Raw genomic sequence first — 17,575 nt, forward strand, 5'->3', positions numbered from 1 at the left:
GTAATAAAGAAAACTTTAAAAATTTTAAATTCAGGGATCCCTGGGTGGCTCAGCGGTTTGGCGCCTGCCTTTGGCCCAGGGTGCGATCCTGGAGTCCTGGGATCGAGTCCCGCATCAGGCTCCCAGCATGGAGCTTGCTTGTGTCTCTGCCTCTCTCTCTCTCATTCTCTCTCTCTCTCCTCTGTGTGTCTATCATGAATAAATAAATCTTTAAAGAAAATTAAATTCAAGCAATCATTTCATTTTGCAAGGTATATTTTACAAATTTTCTTCTATCATATTTCAGAAAAGAATGAGTTATAAATTCTGAACAATTTTATGCCATCTTTAAAAGCTTATTTTTTTAAAAGATTTTATTTTAAAGACAGGGGCGGTGGGGGGAGGGGGGTTAGAGACACAGGCAGAGGGAGAAGCAGGCTCTGTGCAGGGAGCCTGATGTGGGACTGGATCCTGGGTCTCCAGGATGGGGCCCTGGGCTGACGGCTGCACTAAACTGCTGAGCCACCAGGGCTGCCCTAAAAGAAATTTTAAACGTTAAAGAAATTAAGTAGAGCATAGGGATATGAAGGATTCACAATATGACTATACTTTGTTATCTGGAAGTTAAACATTCTTTGAAAATAATTACATTTCTAGAACTATTTTTGCCGGGGGGAAAGTTGTATATTTTGGCATATTTCTTTGAAATTTATAGGAAAGTCCCTTTCAAGGTGCTTGTGTACTTCAACTATCTCTCATTGCTGGCCCAGGTCAGTAATGACTTCAGTCTTATTGTCTGCCTCCACTCTATTTAATACTTCAATTTCTAACTAAACTTGAATGAGTGAGAGTTAAGCAAAATTGAAGGCAATCAACTTTAATTGAGACAGATGGGTAATTTTATTTTGATAAAAATTATAATTCCTAATGTAGATATATCCTTTATTACATTTCAAACATGTGTTATGCTGCCTCAAAAATACATATGTAAAATTGTTAGAAATCAAAAGGAAACTAACATAAAACAATTGCTGAAAATTTTTGCATATGTTGATCACCTGACAATGTTCAACACATCAAATATATAAGAACGTGGAGAAAATTTGAATGTTATACTTAAGGTTTAATTCATGAATTAATAATGTTGATCTTCTGTTCATCTCTCTTTCTGTGTAAGACCAAACTTTCTGGTACTAGCAATGGCAAAGAGAATAATTTTGGCAATATTTTATCTGGTTTTTATTTGGTTTGCTCAACTCCAGGCCAACTTAGGTGGATCATCAGAATAGTGAACTTTTGTCATTTTGAGCTTATAGTTTCTTCTCAGTAATGATGTCAATAAATATAGTAGATAAGAATATGTAGGTACATTTCTACCTGTAAAGATTTTGCCAAGTTATAAAAGCTTTCTCTCTCTCCTCTCTCTCTTGATATACAGATATATAGGTATGTCATCCATGGTGGCCTAGCACGTGGAATTCGCAAAGCTGCCAAAGCCTAAGACAAGTACCAAGCCCATCTGTGTGTGCTTGCCTCCAACTGTGATGAGCTTGTGTAAGTCAAGTTGGTGGAGGCCCTTTGTGCTAAACACCAAATCCATGTAATCAAGGTTGATGACAAGTATCAAGGGGAATGGGTAGGCCTCTGTAAAATGGACAGAGAGGGAAAACCCCATAAAATGTTTGGTTGCACAGTGTGGTGGTTAAGAACAATGGCAAAGAGTCTCAGGCACAGGATGTCATTGAGGAATACTTCAAATGCAAAAAATGAACAAATAAAAAGCTTGGTTTTTGTTCCTCAAAAAAAAGTAACATGTATACAATGTTACATATGTTCATATGTTATACATAAACATGTTATATATAATATAAAATCTTTAAAATATATATTTATAATATATGACATATATAAAACATCTCAATTCATTTCTAACATCCTATATCTCATTTTTTAAAACAAGAATAAAAGAACAATTCTTCTATCAAACAATCCATCTTAATCCAAAAGCCTATATCCTACTGAAAGTCAAAGTATAGCATTGGAAGGACTTCCTTGAAGAGACAGGCATGCTTGCTATCACCATAACAACTTAGCAGCGGACTACAGGTTACATAACATGCTGTCACGCATTTTATTCTTCAGCACATCATATAATCTGTTCTGACATAAGTCAAAAGAGCCATTATTTTTTTTATTTAAATTCAGTTAGCCAACATATAGTACATACTTATGTTCAGATGTAATGTTCAATAATTTATCAGTTGTGTATAACACCCAGTGCTCAAGGTAAAATATAATGCAGAAAACGCACAAATCCAGGTGTCCAGAATGCTAAATTTTCTTAGAGTATACTTGCGATGTCAGCACTCTGTTCCAGAAAGAAAATATTACCAATTCCTCAGAAGTCTCCCTGGTTTTCCCGTCTAGGCACTACTCAGCCCAAAGTTTATACACTGTCTTGACTTTTAACTCTATATATTGTTTTGCTAAAAGCAGCTATTGATTAACTACATTTACTTATTAGATAAGGAGACTTAGGGTTTGTCGTAAAGCCATTGCTTCGTCAATTAAAGGCAGTAAATTCTGCAAGCAAGAACTAGGTTATAAAAGTTGGAAGCAATATTAAATAAGCTAAATATTCTTGTCATAGAACTGAAAGTACGGTTACTATTCTTCACAGGCCTCCCTTCTGAAAATAGGACCTCAGACCTGGGAATCTGGCCTCTGTGCCTTGCTGGAAATTTTATCGTCAACCTATTTTGACATTGGCCGTTGGGAGTCTGAAATAAGGAACTCGGATGCTTAGTTCCAGATAGAGAAGATAGTCTTAAGGGGAACTGTGGGATCTGAATCTCAGCAGCAATTGTTGAAATCCTTTTTTGTCTGGCTTTAACCTTTGTAAATACAATATTCACCTTCACTTTCTCCCAAGGAACATGAATAGGCCTGTATAGGAATTGGTAAATGAGCCATGGAGAATGAGGATGGAATCAAATTGAGTGAAATAATTTCAGCTGCTGGGAACTCTTAATAGGCATGTAAACAAGAAGGGGTTTGTTGTGTGTGAACGCTCTCACGGAGGTGCATGAACCCTTATCTCTTCATGCTGGCTGCATTTGGAGCGGTTCGTGTTTAATTTGAAACAGTCTCCTGATGGTTCAGTTCAATTTGAAACTGTGCTCAGCCCATTATTTTATTATTTTTAGCTTAGAACAAAAGAAAACATTTGGAAATAACAGTCATTTCAAGTGGTGGGTTGCATGGGACACTTCATATCATTTTCCAAAGTATGTCTGCAGTATTTGGATATGTAGCTAAAGGGTTAGGGGAATTGAATGTGATGCATTTTATTTGCTTGTCAGAAGTAAAAAAAAAAAAAAAAAAGTAGAGAAATCATGCCTAAAAATAATGCATGTAGCTGTTTTGTTAACAGGTCTGTATCTTCCCTTTCTTTTCGCCATCCCTAATCCAGTATAATGGCATTGTCAGTATATCCTTGCTTTGTGTTTGTTTGAAAAAAAAACCTTTGATCTTCGCCTCAAAGTCTCCCTTCCTAGCGTTATTTTTCATTCCTCACTATCATTTTCTAGACCTTTCAGTGCTTGTACCAAAGGACTATTTCCCATTTTGAGAACCTGTGATGCTTAGGGTGCGACGGTTTTATATATGGTTAACAGAAATGCATTTTAATTAGACCAACTATTGTATGAGTAACAGCTTTAGAATAAATAAAAGACACGAAAGTCTGTGTGTCTATGATTAAAATGTTTGCAAATACATATTAACAAGTTTGTATCAGTCAACATATGTATTGAAACAAATTTTCTGAAAAAAATCCTTTTTTTCTACAATTAACTAAACATACAAGGAATTGTAAGAGAGTACTAATTTTAATACCCTGTCAACTAGAAGTTATATATTCCTTCAGAATAAATCAATATGCTATATTTAGTGATCTTTAAACATAATGGAATTTACCCCCAGTTTTTCGGTGTTCTAAACTCAGACTTACTTTGTTGCAGACATTTGACAGAATTAAGTTTAATGATCTCTTCAGTTTTCATTATCTCCACTCTGCCTGGGACTTTGCTAAATTTTTACTAAGAAAGAAATAGGGAAAGAAAAACCTAATCAAATAGCTTTAGTGAAACATAAGCAAGAAATGCTATATGTCAATAAATTAATATAAACCGATAATAATGTAACTGAAGTGATCCTATACTGGATTATTAATTTTGATTTTGAACATCATCCAATCAGGATTCATAACCAACAAGAGGATTGAAGGAGAAGTAGCCTGGGAGCCACCAGGGATTCTAACTTCGAGTGAAAGCATGGCTTTGGGTCTGTTTTTTGTGTGTTAATTTTGTTCTTCAATAGATGTCAAACAGTCACAATGAATCATTGTCACAACACTTCAGGAAGAAATATAAAAGGCAACTTTTTATCTATAGCTTCTAGGTGGGAAAAAAAATGCCTCAGTGAAATTTAGTAATATATTTCTGGCCAGAAAAAGGAGCAAAACCAACATCTTTAAGCTTCCCATGTTCTGTTTTCCTTTTAAAAAAACATTCTTCCCTCTGCCACCCCCAGACTAATTATGATAGAAACATGAATCACAAAGCCTATACTGTTCGTATAATTAATTGGTGATCTAGTGAAGATGTTAAAATGGGACAGTCTTTCCAAAAAAAGAAAATGAAAAATCTGTTAGTACAAATAACATTAGGAACTGGTGGAGACTTTTCCCTATTAGCTCCTATTCTAGAAGAGGAATGGGCCAACTAACAGTCCTAAGGCCAAATCTGGTCTGATGCCTGTTTTTGTAAATAAAGTTTTGTTGGAACACAGCCACCCGTATTCATTTATGTATTTACTAGGGCTGTTTTCATGCTTCCACTGTAGCAGAGTTAAGGAGTTGCAATAAAGACCATATGGCCTACAAAGCTTAAAATATTTATTATACTATCTGGTGCAGTAGAGAAAAAGTTTCCAGACTTCTGTTTTAGAAAATAAATCTCACATCACATCTCTGATTACATGAATCATGCTTAATCACTGTGACTGATTAGTTCTATTTTTACGTCTTTATTCAGTACTTAAATCCATGTAAACCATTAATAATAATAGGAATAATATCTATCTAGATTTATTCATCACCTAATGTGCGGGATAATGTACTAAAATGGGCATTGTTTTAAGCCGTTAAGTTTGGGGTAATTTGCTCCACAGCAATACAAAGCTAATTGAGTTGGCATTCCTATTTTGTTGATAAAGCACCTGAGGCACCAAGAGACTAATGTTCCCACTGTCACAAGCTAGCAAGCAATAGATTCTGTGCTCTACTTTCGACTAGATCTGCCTTACTCCAAACTGTTGGAAGCTTTTTGGTGTCTCTTGGAAAAATCTTTTCCAAGTTTATTTCCTGCCCCATATCATGGATCTATATTTCTAAGAGGCTGTTCTTAGTCTCACCCGCTGGACAGGTTTATTAAATCAAGTAAAATGGAAAGGGAAATGTTGGAATGTATTTCAACTTCTTTTCATCTGCAGGATGGATCAAAATATCATTAAATTTTATGCTAGAAGAAACAACCATTGTTTTTAAAATACTGCATGTGGTCTGCCTTATTATAAGATCATTTCATTGGAGCAGGTGGTTGGGCAACTCATCATTTTAAAGTGAGATATATTACCGCTTCTCAGCCTTTTGGCTAAGATCAAGTGGACTATCTGTTCTTATCAGTTTAATAAAGTGAGACATGTTATGCACAAAGCAAGCCTATCTTATCACTTAAGACCTAAGAAAGCAGAGAAATGTAAACCTGTGTTATTATAAATTTTCAAATATAGGGACAAAATAGAAGAATTGGAAATCCAAAATATGACCACATAATAATCAGGAACAGTTTACAATGATGCTATTTTTTTTCTCTATGGAATTTATTAATATTAACAATAAAATAAAGGTAAAATGCATTATAAAGTACAATCAATTCCTGGTGCGAATTTTCATTGCATTAGGAACAGTGTAATATTTACATTTACTCTAGAGGTAATGGAGCCACTCAACAATTAATGGAGGAAAAGTTATATATTTAAGATGTGACATGTCATGTCTGTCTAATTAGACTGCTTTGTTATTCACCAAAGAAGTGTGTAAGGAAGTTGGAGATCTTATCCTGGCAATATCTGGTTACTGTAGGCTAATCAAAAGTTGATAGAACATTCTGGAGTCCTCTTCCTCAGTGCCCTACACCTGCGTTTACAGAGAACCACAAGACTGTTCTTTCTATGGTATATCAGAAGCATCACTTGGATGCTGTTCATCTATTTTGTGAAAGGAACTTTACTCAAAATTTCCTAAGCCTGGAAATTTGTAAACCAACTAATCATAGTGCATGTTCAATATTTAAGGTTAATTCAAAATCTACAATAAATCATAAGAGTTTATAATTAGAGCCAAATGGTGACAATACATCAAAAACCTAAAATAAAACTTCCCATCAACACTAGTTCTTTAAAGAATTATTATGTTTCCTCTGTGTGTGTGTGTGTGTGTGTGTGTGTGTGTATATATATATATATATATACACACACACACACATATATATGACAGTGTGATTGGCTTTGGAGTTTTTATTCAACAACATTTTACTGAAATGAGCACAAGAGTGCAGATTAAAAAGAAAGACTCAGCCCAGATGTTTTGGGTTGTTTTTTTGATCTAATTAATAAGAAATTATATTTTTATTATAATAAAATTCAGACCCAGATTATGGGAAAGTATAAGGTATTAGAAACTTAATGAATTTTGAAAGAACAACATTACAAAATATTTCATAAATTTTAACTATTTTTTAGGATACAATTAACACCTTCATTTTGACAGCTTTGAAAAACTAGTATTCAATATTTAGAGAAAATAATCATGAATGTCATAAAACAATATTTTTATGTATTGTGTAAGAGGTTCTTTATATAAAATAAATAGTATAGAGATGTTTTAAAGATAATTTACTACCAGCCACCTGTGTGGCTCAGTTGATTAAGTGCCAGACTTGATTTCAGCTCAGGTCATGACCTCCAGGGTTGTGAGATCAAGCCCGCATTGCTCCACATTGGGTGTGGAGCCTGCTTAAGACTCCCTCTTCTCTCTGTGCCTCTCCCTTTTCCCCTCCGCATACCCTCCCATGCCTGCTTGCCATAGGCTCTCCCTCTCTCTAACAAAAAAGATAATTTTACTCCCTATTAATCATAATTATTGAATCAGTAGCTACAAAAAGTATTATGGAGTCAAGATTAGAGACTATAAGCCTATATGGAGAAACTTTAAGAGTTATTTATACCAAGACTTTGTTTTTTATAAGGAATTTTATTTTAGTTACTAAAAGTAAATAAAGATTATGTGAATAAGCTGAAAATGATTAATCATTGTTTCTGAAGTCAGGAAGTTCCTAAATCAAAATATGTGATCTCTCTACAAGATACTGGATGTCTAGTTTATCTTTCCAGAATATTACTGAACACTATCCTAAAATGAATCAAAGTGCATACAGCAGAACTTCACCTGACAGAAATTATAAGCTTCCCTTAATTTGTTTTTAGTTATTATTTTTATTGTTGTACATTTTGCAAAAACTTGGAAGTATCACTGTAGTGTTCATCTAATGTTCTTTATTTCACTAGAGAGATAAAAAGTGAAAAGAATATGGGATTAGAAAATAAACATGTCCAAATTCAATCCTGTTTTCACTTCATACATGAGTGAATTGCATAATCTCTACTTGGTTACTCGTATTCAAAATGGTATTAATTGGGGGTACTGGGCTGGCTCAGTCCACAGAGCACACAACTCTTGATCTCAGGGTTGTGAGTCTGAGCCCCATGTTGGGCATAGAGATTACTGAAAGAAATAACACCTTTTACAAAACAGGATTAATTGTACCTAGTCTTCAGTACTGTTGGAAGGATTAGGGATGGTGCCAGGACAGGGTGGAGTGCACAGAACTAAAAGCACTTCCACATATGTATGCTATGATTTGCATTCTTGCTGACATCATCACTCTTAATGATGAACTTCATCATTTTCTCACAGACTGAGAGATGTTTTCTAGGTTGTAGCCTTTCTGTTTTTCTTAGATAAAAGTAAAAGTCCACCTTAGCTGTAATTTCTTTAGTCAAAAAATATCACTAGCTGGGTATAGATTGGAACATCAGTAATCATATGTTGAATTTGCTCAAAATGCTGCTACTCATTATTCTGATCATTCAGGTATTTTGAAACCTGTAGGCATTAATAAAATTATTAAATCCTCCATGGGGGGCACTGGGTGGCTCACTCAGTTGAGCCTCCAACTCTCAGTTTTGGCTCAGCTCATGATCTCAGTCAGGGTCATGGGATCAGCTCTGAGGCAGGCTGTGTGCTTAGTAGGGAGTCTGCTTGGGTTCTCTCTCTCCCTCTCTCTAAAATAAATAAGTAGATTTTTAAAAAGAATTATTAAATCCTCCATGAAAACATTAGGTGGCCTTGTAATTAAACATAACTTTTGGAGGTTTTAAGACTAGGGGATATTAAAACATTGAAATTTAAATTACTTCTTTTATATTTGACTCTGTCTTGCTTTATAACAAAAACAACAAAGAAATGTAAGGTGTAGGATAAGAGGAACAGAGAGTAACACAATAATCTGGAAGAAAATTAATGCCATAAAATAATAAATGAAATAGAATGTCAAATTTAACTAGGCATACAACAGTGAGAAGTCAAAACCCTGCCCTCATGGAGCTAATACTCTGATACATGTAATAAATCTTGCTTGGAATTCCTAAATTTATTTTTAAATGGAGGAATCACATTAGGGATTTAGAATTGATGACCATGAACTTTGCTATTTTCTCAGTGGAACAATTTCATTACCCAAGACACCTTATAAAAATAGGGGAGGGGGTGGAATTCTCATATAAGACAACCATCTCTTTAAGCAGCAAAGAAAAACTTAAGATATTTAAAAGCAAACAGCAAACTATAACAAGATCTCTTTTATTATGGTGATTAAAATTTCAAGGTTCCCTACCAGGAATGTGGCATTTTTATTCAGATTTTAGTCTCCTGTAAAACTCCTTTGTTTCATTGAAACTTCTAAATCTCTCCCTAATATCTCAGCGTGCGCGCACACACACACACACACACACACACACCCTTATATAATACATCCATATAAATATACATAAATATTATATATTCTTGTTATATTTATATATTTTTAAAGATTTTATTTATTCATTCATGAGAAACACAGAGAGAGAGAGAGGCAGAGACACAGACAGAGGGAGAAACAGGCTCCATTCAGGGAGCCTGATGCGGGACCTAATCCCAGGTCCCCAGGATCACGACCTGAGCCAAAGGCAGACATACAACTGCTGAGCCACCCAGACATCCCTATTCATATGTTATATTTTAAATTACTTGTATATTCTTAGAAACTTTCAGATATACTCTACTTATTATTGGATTCATATAATTAGTGAAGAGGCTAAATAACACTAGATCTCCCATCAGCCTTTAGGCTTTCTCTACAATCCCCCTCAGCCCAGCCCGTTACACTGCTATTTATCATACTTTTTTAATATTTGTTTTTCTAATTCTTCAATCTTTTTGGTATGTTCCATAATTAAACAATGCAAATTCGTTTAGCGAAAAAGAAATAAACGAATCCTTATTTTGAGTTATAAACTTTCATTTTACTGAGCTAAATTCATCCAGTCACTAGAGTAAGCTCTCAGAATACCCAAAAATCGGTTTTAAGTTACTCAGCTATTTTTCTTCAATTAAGGCAGCTCTCTGAAAGGATGTGCTAGTACAATTTAAAATTTATTGAGCAAGTTAATTGTATGAGGATTAAGAAGAGGAAATGTTAGAATCTCGGGTGTGTTTTTCTGAAGATCCTGTTTCCAAAATAGTAATTCGAATCTATTTTTACATCTTCTTTTCTTACTGTCATAAGTTATATACGTCCATTACAATAATAAAAGAATACCAAAAAAGAGCTTAAAGCTGCACATACCTAAATAAAAAATAAAAGTCATCCTACAACTAAGATCTAGAGATAAGTACTTTTGACCTTGTTATACACAGATTTCTAGTGTTTTGAATTATTATAAAACATATCTTTTAAAAATTGTATTATATTTTTAAAAATATATTATTTTAAAATGTACAATGAGGGGCACCCAGGTGGCTCAGCCAGCTAAGCGTCTGCCTTTAGCTCAGGTCAGGATCCCAGGGTTCAGGCTTCCCGCTCAGCGGGGAGTCGGCTTCTCTTTCCTCTGCCCCTCTGAACCCTGCTTGTGCTTCTCTATCATGCTCTTTCTCTCTCAAGTAAATAAATGAAATCTTAAAAAAAAATTAAAATGTACAATGAATGTAATTTCCTTTAATGTAGTTGGTAATGGTTGCATGGTGTTCCACTATATGGATGTTTAGTAATGAATTCGTCTTCATTTTGGAACATTTGGGTTGTTTACAAGTTTTTGGCACTATAAACAATCCTGGAGAGAACATGACTGTAGCTGTGTCTTTCTACAAACCCTAATTATTTACTTAGGATAAATTCTAAGAAATGTAATTACTGAATCAAAGTTATATATATTTTTGAGGTTCCTATATGAATTGCTTGGAAATTCATATCAATTTAGAGTTCTGCTTAATATTTAATGTGCTGTTAGCATGAACCCTAAGATTGACTAGCTTTTAATTTTTATAATTTTGTTTCAATATTTTTAAGTTGAAAATGACACATTATAACTCACTTTTTATTATATTCCTTTGATTTTTAGACAGTTTAAACTTTCCCCCTACTTATTTCAGTAATTTTAACTTATTTTATGTAAAGTTCCTTTCATCTCCTTTGCTATTTTCCTTCTGTGGCATTAATAGTATTTTTCTTAATTTGCTAAATCTCTTTGAAGTGTAAGGAAGTAAGTATATTATCTGTCATGACTTTTATATGTTTTTTCTTAAATTATGTTTATAATATACTTAAATATATAAGTAAAGTATATCATTTTTAGTGTATAGTTTCTGCATTTCATATTACCAACTTTCTCACAAGAAACCAATACAACAGAAATAATCCTAGTGTCTGGCAGATAGTAAAGACTATTTAAGCATTAGCTATTGCAATAATTCTCATTGTGATAATGGAAGAAATATATATATGCATATATACATGTGTTTATATGTATATGTATTTATACATATATTTACTTGTATTTACAAACATATACATGTAAAATGCACTCGAGGTCACATAGCTGAAAATGTGTACGTAAGTACAAACTCAAGCTGATAAATTCTTAATTACTTGAAAACTTAAGTCTTATTTAAGACTCTTTCTTCAAGGAGTCCTAGTTCCCTTTAGTGGGAACTAAAATCTAGATCTCAGCTCAAGAGGTACATATTGCTAATGTTGTATCATTGCTTCTAGGCTCCTCCAGGATTTTCCAGCTCTTCTTTTTTTTTTTTTTTTTTTAAGATTTTATGTATTTATTCATGAGAGACACAGAGAGAGGGGGTAGGGAGGCAGAGACACAGGCAGAGGGAGAAGTGGGCTCCATGCAGGGAGCCTGATGTGGGACTCAATCCTGGGTCTCCAGGATCAGGCTCTGGGCTGAAGGCGGCGCTAAACCACTGAGCCACCCAGGGTGCCCCCAGCTCTTCCTAAAGAACTAGAACACACACATTGTCTTCCACAGAGTTCTTCCTCACTTTCCACTGGATGTCTGTATCTTCTTTCTTCCACACTGAGTCTTCTGGTTCCTGAGGATATCAATATGTTTACATATGTGATCTATTCTATATCACACATAAGGAAGATTTAGATTTAACTACATTCATACCCCAACAATAAACCAACTAAAATATAGCTGATCCTTGAACACCATAGTTTGAAGTGTGTGAATCTACCCATACATGGGATTTTTGTTAAATATAGTTAAAGTACTGGGATCCCTGGGTGGCGCAGCGGTTTGGCACCTGCCTTTGGCCCAGGGCGCGATCCTGGAGACCCGGGATCGAATCCCACGTCGGGCTCCCGGTGCATGGAGCCTGCTTCTCCCTCTGCCTGTGTCTCTGCCTCTCTCTCTCTCTCTCTGTGACTATCATAAATAAATAATAATAATAAAAAAATTAAAAAATATATATAGTTAAAGTACTGTGAGTCCTATTTTCTCTTCCTTATGATTTTCCTAATAACATTTTCTTTCCTCTAGCTTTCTTTATTGTAAGAGTACAGTATACAATACATGTAACCTATGAACTACATGTTGATTGACTGTTGATGTTATTGGTAAGGCTTCCAGTCAGCAGTAGGCCGTTAGTCGTTAAGTACTTGGGGGAGTCGGTAGTTATATGATTTCCGACTGTGCAGGGGGTTGGTGCCCCAAACCCCTCATGTTGTTCAAGGGTCATCTGTAATTCCTTTGTGGTGATTTTTCTCCTTAGGATGTCTACCACTAAAAAAAAAAAAAAAAAAAAAAAAAAAAAAAAAAAAAAAAGAAAAAGAATGTCTACCACTAACTGTTCTGCCAGAGGACTGTGTCCAAAAGTTACTCGACTTTATTTTATTTCTAATGTATGTTATTAATTGGAAATGAAGTTTGGTTTGTTTTTGTAGATGGAATGGGAGTGACTATTTTATCCTTTATAAGTTTATTTCTGAATATGTGAAATACTAATGTGGTTCAAAAGTCAAACCATAGAGAAAGTTAAACTCCATGAATTCTCACTCCCAGCCCTATTCCATTAATAACATTACTTCCCACTCTCTGAGTAATGATTTTTTATTATCATAATTCAGTTTTCCTAGTCTTCTTTCCACAAAAAATAGCAAGTGCATACATTGCCTTCTGATTTTTTTTTCTTTCATACAAACACTGGAGTATGAGGCATTTGCACTTTATTTTTTTAAGCTAGTATGTCTCAGAAACCATTCCATAGTGGTTTATAGAGATTCCACACACGTTTATTTATGCTTCCATAGAAATAGATTATGTTAGGTTGTTTTCAGTATTTTGTTACACAAATAATAATTCAGTGAATAATTTTGTTTATGTGTTATTTTATATCTGTTGTAGTATCTTCAGTTAAACCCTAGAAGGGGATTGTGCCAGTTGGCCCTCTCACTAGTAACGTATGAGGAGGTTTCTCTCTCCAGTTTTGCCAGCAGAGTGTAGCAATAGACTTTTGAATTTTTATTCACTTTATAGGTGAAAAATAGTGTCTTATGGTAGTTTTAACTAGCATTTCTCTTTTTTTAAATTTTTTAAAAAGATTTTATTTATTCATGAGAGACACAGAGAGAGAGAGAGAGGCAGAGACACATGTGGGCAGAGGGAGAAGCAGGCTCCATGCAGGGGGCCCAATGCAGGACTCGATCCCGGGTCTCCAGGATCACACCCTGGGTGGAAGGTGGCACTAAACCACTGAGCCACCTGGGCTGCCCCTAGCATTTCTCTTAATAAGAGTGAAAATGAGCGTATTTTAACATGTTTAAAGATGTTTTACATATCATTTTCTCCATAGGCTGATCATTAAGTTGTCCTTTTTAATTGAAGTATAATTGACATACAATATCATATTAATTTCAGGTGTACATCATAGTGATTTGATATTTTTGTACATTCCAAAGGATCCCCCTACTAAGTGTAGCTACCCCATCACCAGAGTTATTACAATATAATTACTATATTCCTTATGCTGCACATTATGAACCCATGACCTATGTATTTTATAGCTGGAAGTTTGTACCTCTTCACCTATTTTGCCTGCCCCCCTGACTAACAGTTTGTTTCCTGTATCTATGAGTCTGTTTCTATTTTATTTTGGTTTGGTTTGGTTTTTGATTCCACATATAAGTGCAATCATAGAGTATTTGTCCTTCTCTGACTTATTTCACTTAGCATAGGGCCCTCTAAATCCATCTATATCTCTTCATACTGTTACAAATGGCAAGATTTCATTCTTTTTAAAGATGTAATATCATACCTTCTTTACCCATTCATCTATCAGTAGATACTTAAGCGATGCTTTCAAACCTTGGCTATTGTAAACAATTCTGCAATAAACTTAGAGGTACATGTATCTCTTTGAATTGGTGTTTCCTTTCTTTGGATAAATATATATAAGTGGAATTGCTGGATTATATGTTCATTCTATTTTTAATTTTTTGAAGACCCTCCATACTGTTTTTCCAAGTGGCTGCACCAATAAATATTCCCACCAACAATGTATGACAGCTCCCTTTTCTCAACATCCTCACCAACATTTGTTATTTCTTGTTTTTGATAATAGTCATTCTTACAGGTGTGAGACTGTGGCTTTGATTTGCATTTCCTTGATGACTAGTGATGTTGAGCATCTTTTCATGTGTCTGATGGCCATCTGTAGGTCTTCTTTAGAAAAATGTCTATTTAAGTCTTCTGCCAATTTTTTAATTGGGATTTTAAATGTGAATTTGTGTAAGTTTTTGTATATTTTAAATATTAAACTATATCAGAAGCATAATTTTCAAATATCCTCTCCATTCAGTAAGTTTTGTTTTGTTTTGTTGATGATTTCCTTCACTATGCAAAAGCTACTTAGTTTGATATCATCTCTTTTGTTTATTTTAGCCCTTTTTTCCCCTTGCCTGAGGAGACTAGACGAAAAATAAATATTGTTAAGACTGATGTCAAAGAGTTTACTGCCTATGTGTTCTTCTAGGAGTTTTATGGCTTTAGGTCTTGCACTCAATTCTTTAATACATTTGAATTTATTTCTGTATATGGTGTAAGGTAGTGGCCTAGTTTCATTCTTTTGTATGTAGCTCTCCAGTTTTTCCAGCACCATTTATTGAAGAGACTGTCTCTTCCCATTGTATATTTTTATCTCCTTTGTCATACAGTAATTGACCATATATACTTGGGTTTATTTCGGAGCTCTATTCTCTATGAGTCTATTTTTATACTTATATCACACTGTTTTGGTAACTCTAGCTTTGTAATATAGTATAGTTTGAAATAAGGAAGATAATAGCTCCAGCTTCATTCTTTCTCAAGATTGCTGTAGCTATTTAGGTTTGCTTGTTTGTTTGTTTTTTTGTGGTTCCATACAAATTTTATGATTCTTTGTTGTAGTTTTATGGAAAATGCCATTGGTATTTTGATGGAAGGTGGATTTAATCTGTAGATTACCCTGGGTAGTATGAACATTTTAATGATATTAATTCTCCCAATCTAAGAGCATGGTATATCTTTACAGTTTTCATGTTGTCTTCAATTTCTTTCATTAATATCTCATAGTTTTTAGTGTATGAATCTTTCACCTCTTTTGTTTTAGTCCTAGCTATTCTATTCTTTCGATGTAACAGTAAATGAGATTGTTTCCTTAATTTCTCTTTCTGGTAGCTCTTTATTAGTATTCAAAAATGCAACCAATTTCTGTATGTTAATCTTGTATCCCGCAACTTTATTGAGTTTATTTATTAGTTTTAATAGAGTTTGGTGGAGATTTTATGATTTTATATATTATCATGTCATCTGCAAATAGTGACAGTTTTATTCCTTTTTTTTTCTGATTTGGTTGCCTTTTATTTCTTTTTCTTTTTGAATTGCTGTGGCTAGGAATTCCAATACTATGTTGAATAAAAGTGGCAAGGATGTATATTTTTCTTTTGTTCTAATCTTAGAGGAAAAGCTTTCAGTTTTTTACCATTGAGTAGGATGCAAGCTGTGGGTGTCATGTATAGCCTTTATTATGTTGAGATACATTCCTTCTGTATCTACTTTGTTGAGAGTTTTTATCACAAATGGTTCAATTTTGTCAAGTGCTCTTTCTGAATCTATTGAGATAATTGCATTATTATTATTTTTCAACATTTTATTTATTTATTCATGAGAGACACAGAGAGAGAGGCAGAGACATAGGCAGAGGAAGAAACAGGCTCCCTGTGGGAAATCCCAGGACTCTGGGATCATGTCCTGAACCAAAGGCAGATGCTTAACCACTGAGCTACCCAGGTGTCCCTAACTGTATTATTTTTATACTTTGTTTTGTTAATGTGGTATATAATATTGATTAACTTATGGATTTTGAACCATCCTTGCATCCCTGGAATAAATCTCATGTGATTTTGATGTATCTTATTGTATTGTGGAATTTAATTTGCTAATATTTTATTGAGGATTTTTCCATCTGTGTTCATCAGGGATATTGGCCTGTTTTTTGGTTATTGTTATTTTTTTGTTTTCTTGTTGTTTTTGTTTATTTATTTATTTATTTTTTATGTCTTTGGTTTTGGTATTAAGGTAATGTTGGCCTTATAAAATGAGTTAGGAAGAATCCCTTCCTCCTCAATATTTTGGAATAATTTGAAAAGGATAGGTATCAATGCTTCTTTAAATGTTTTATAAAATTTATCTGTGGAAAGCTGTCCAGTTCTGGAGTGTTGCCTTTTGGGAGTTTTTAAATTACCAATTTGATTTCATTACTCATAATCAGTCTATTTAGATTTTCTATTTCTTTTTGATTCAATCAGAGAAGGTCTTATTTTTCTAGCAATTTATCTATTTCTTCTGTGTTTTCCAATTTGTTGGCATAGTAGTAGTCATCTCTTTTGATCCTTTGTATTTCTATGGTGTCAGTTGTAACTACTCTTTTTCCACTTCTGTTGTTATATATTGGCTTTTTTTCTTCATGAATCGAACTAGTTTTCTTGAACATTATTTTGCCCTTTTAATAAATTGAGGATTTGGTCTTTTTATTTTCCAGTATTTAAAGAGTCCTTTATATATTAGACCTTTAGCTGTAATATATGTCACAAATACTTTTTCCATGTTTTCAGTTTTCTTCTGATTTTGTTCATGGTATTTTTCTATATGATAGCTTTTCTTTTTAATGTAGTTGAACTTACCAAATTTTCTTGTATTGCATCTGGATTTTGAGTCATAATTAGAAAGATTTTCCCAAAAATAAGTTTATAAAAAATGTGTTTTCTTCTAATAATTATATTAACAATGTTCCTTTAAAAGTAGAGCAAGCCCTATTAATAATACAGTTGGCATTTCAAATGTAACACAAGACTGCCCCAGGAAAACAGGGACATATAGTTCCTTGTTTATAGGTATTATCTCATTTAAACTATAGAGCTAACATCTATATCATTTACCTTATTTTCTTTTTTTTTCATTTACCTTATTTTCTTACTTAATTTTAGGTTAAAGCTGTAGCTGTTTTGCTTTCTCAATCTAAAATTGTTTATCATTTCCTTATAAGTGGCAGTGCTACTCTATTAAGCAAAAGTTTGCTGTATTTTTAGATATTATCATATTTCAGGACAGATATACATTAAGCATATTCTGCTCCTTAAATCTTCACTGACTGAAGAAGAGGTTGCAGCATGCATTTATTCTGCCTAAGAGTTGACCTCCAGATCGTTATTTTTCTTTAATAACTAACAATTATATTCTGTAAAAAGAAATAATTAGTCATTTTAAATTTTTCTAAATGGCAAAAATTCTATATCATTCTTGAAATTCTTCTATAATTGTCATTGGT

General features: G+C 33.8%; 1 long non-coding RNA gene and 1 pseudogene across 4 annotated transcripts in view; both read left to right on the forward strand.

Annotated features, from left to right (window-relative positions):
* Positions 1-17,575, forward strand: part of LOC140611694 (uncharacterized) — a 754,568-nt gene that overhangs the window by 233,717 nt on the left and 503,276 nt on the right. For 3 of the 4 annotated variants that reach the window (XR_012012832.1, XR_012012835.1, XR_012012834.1), the window contains exon 3: positions 1,418-1,533. The exons of the other annotated variant lie outside the window; for it this stretch is intronic. This is a non-coding gene — a long non-coding RNA (uncharacterized lncRNA). The remainder of the gene's footprint in view (positions 1-1,417; positions 1,534-17,575) is intronic. 4 annotated transcript variants of the gene reach the window in all.
* On the forward strand, positions 5,674-5,775 carry LOC140612161 (U2 spliceosomal RNA; annotated as a pseudogene).

This window comes from Canis lupus, chromosome 20 (genome assembly GCF_048164855.1).
Source record: "Canis lupus baileyi chromosome 20, mCanLup2.hap1, whole genome shotgun sequence".
NCBI lineage: Eukaryota > Metazoa > Chordata > Mammalia > Carnivora > Canidae > Canis > Canis lupus.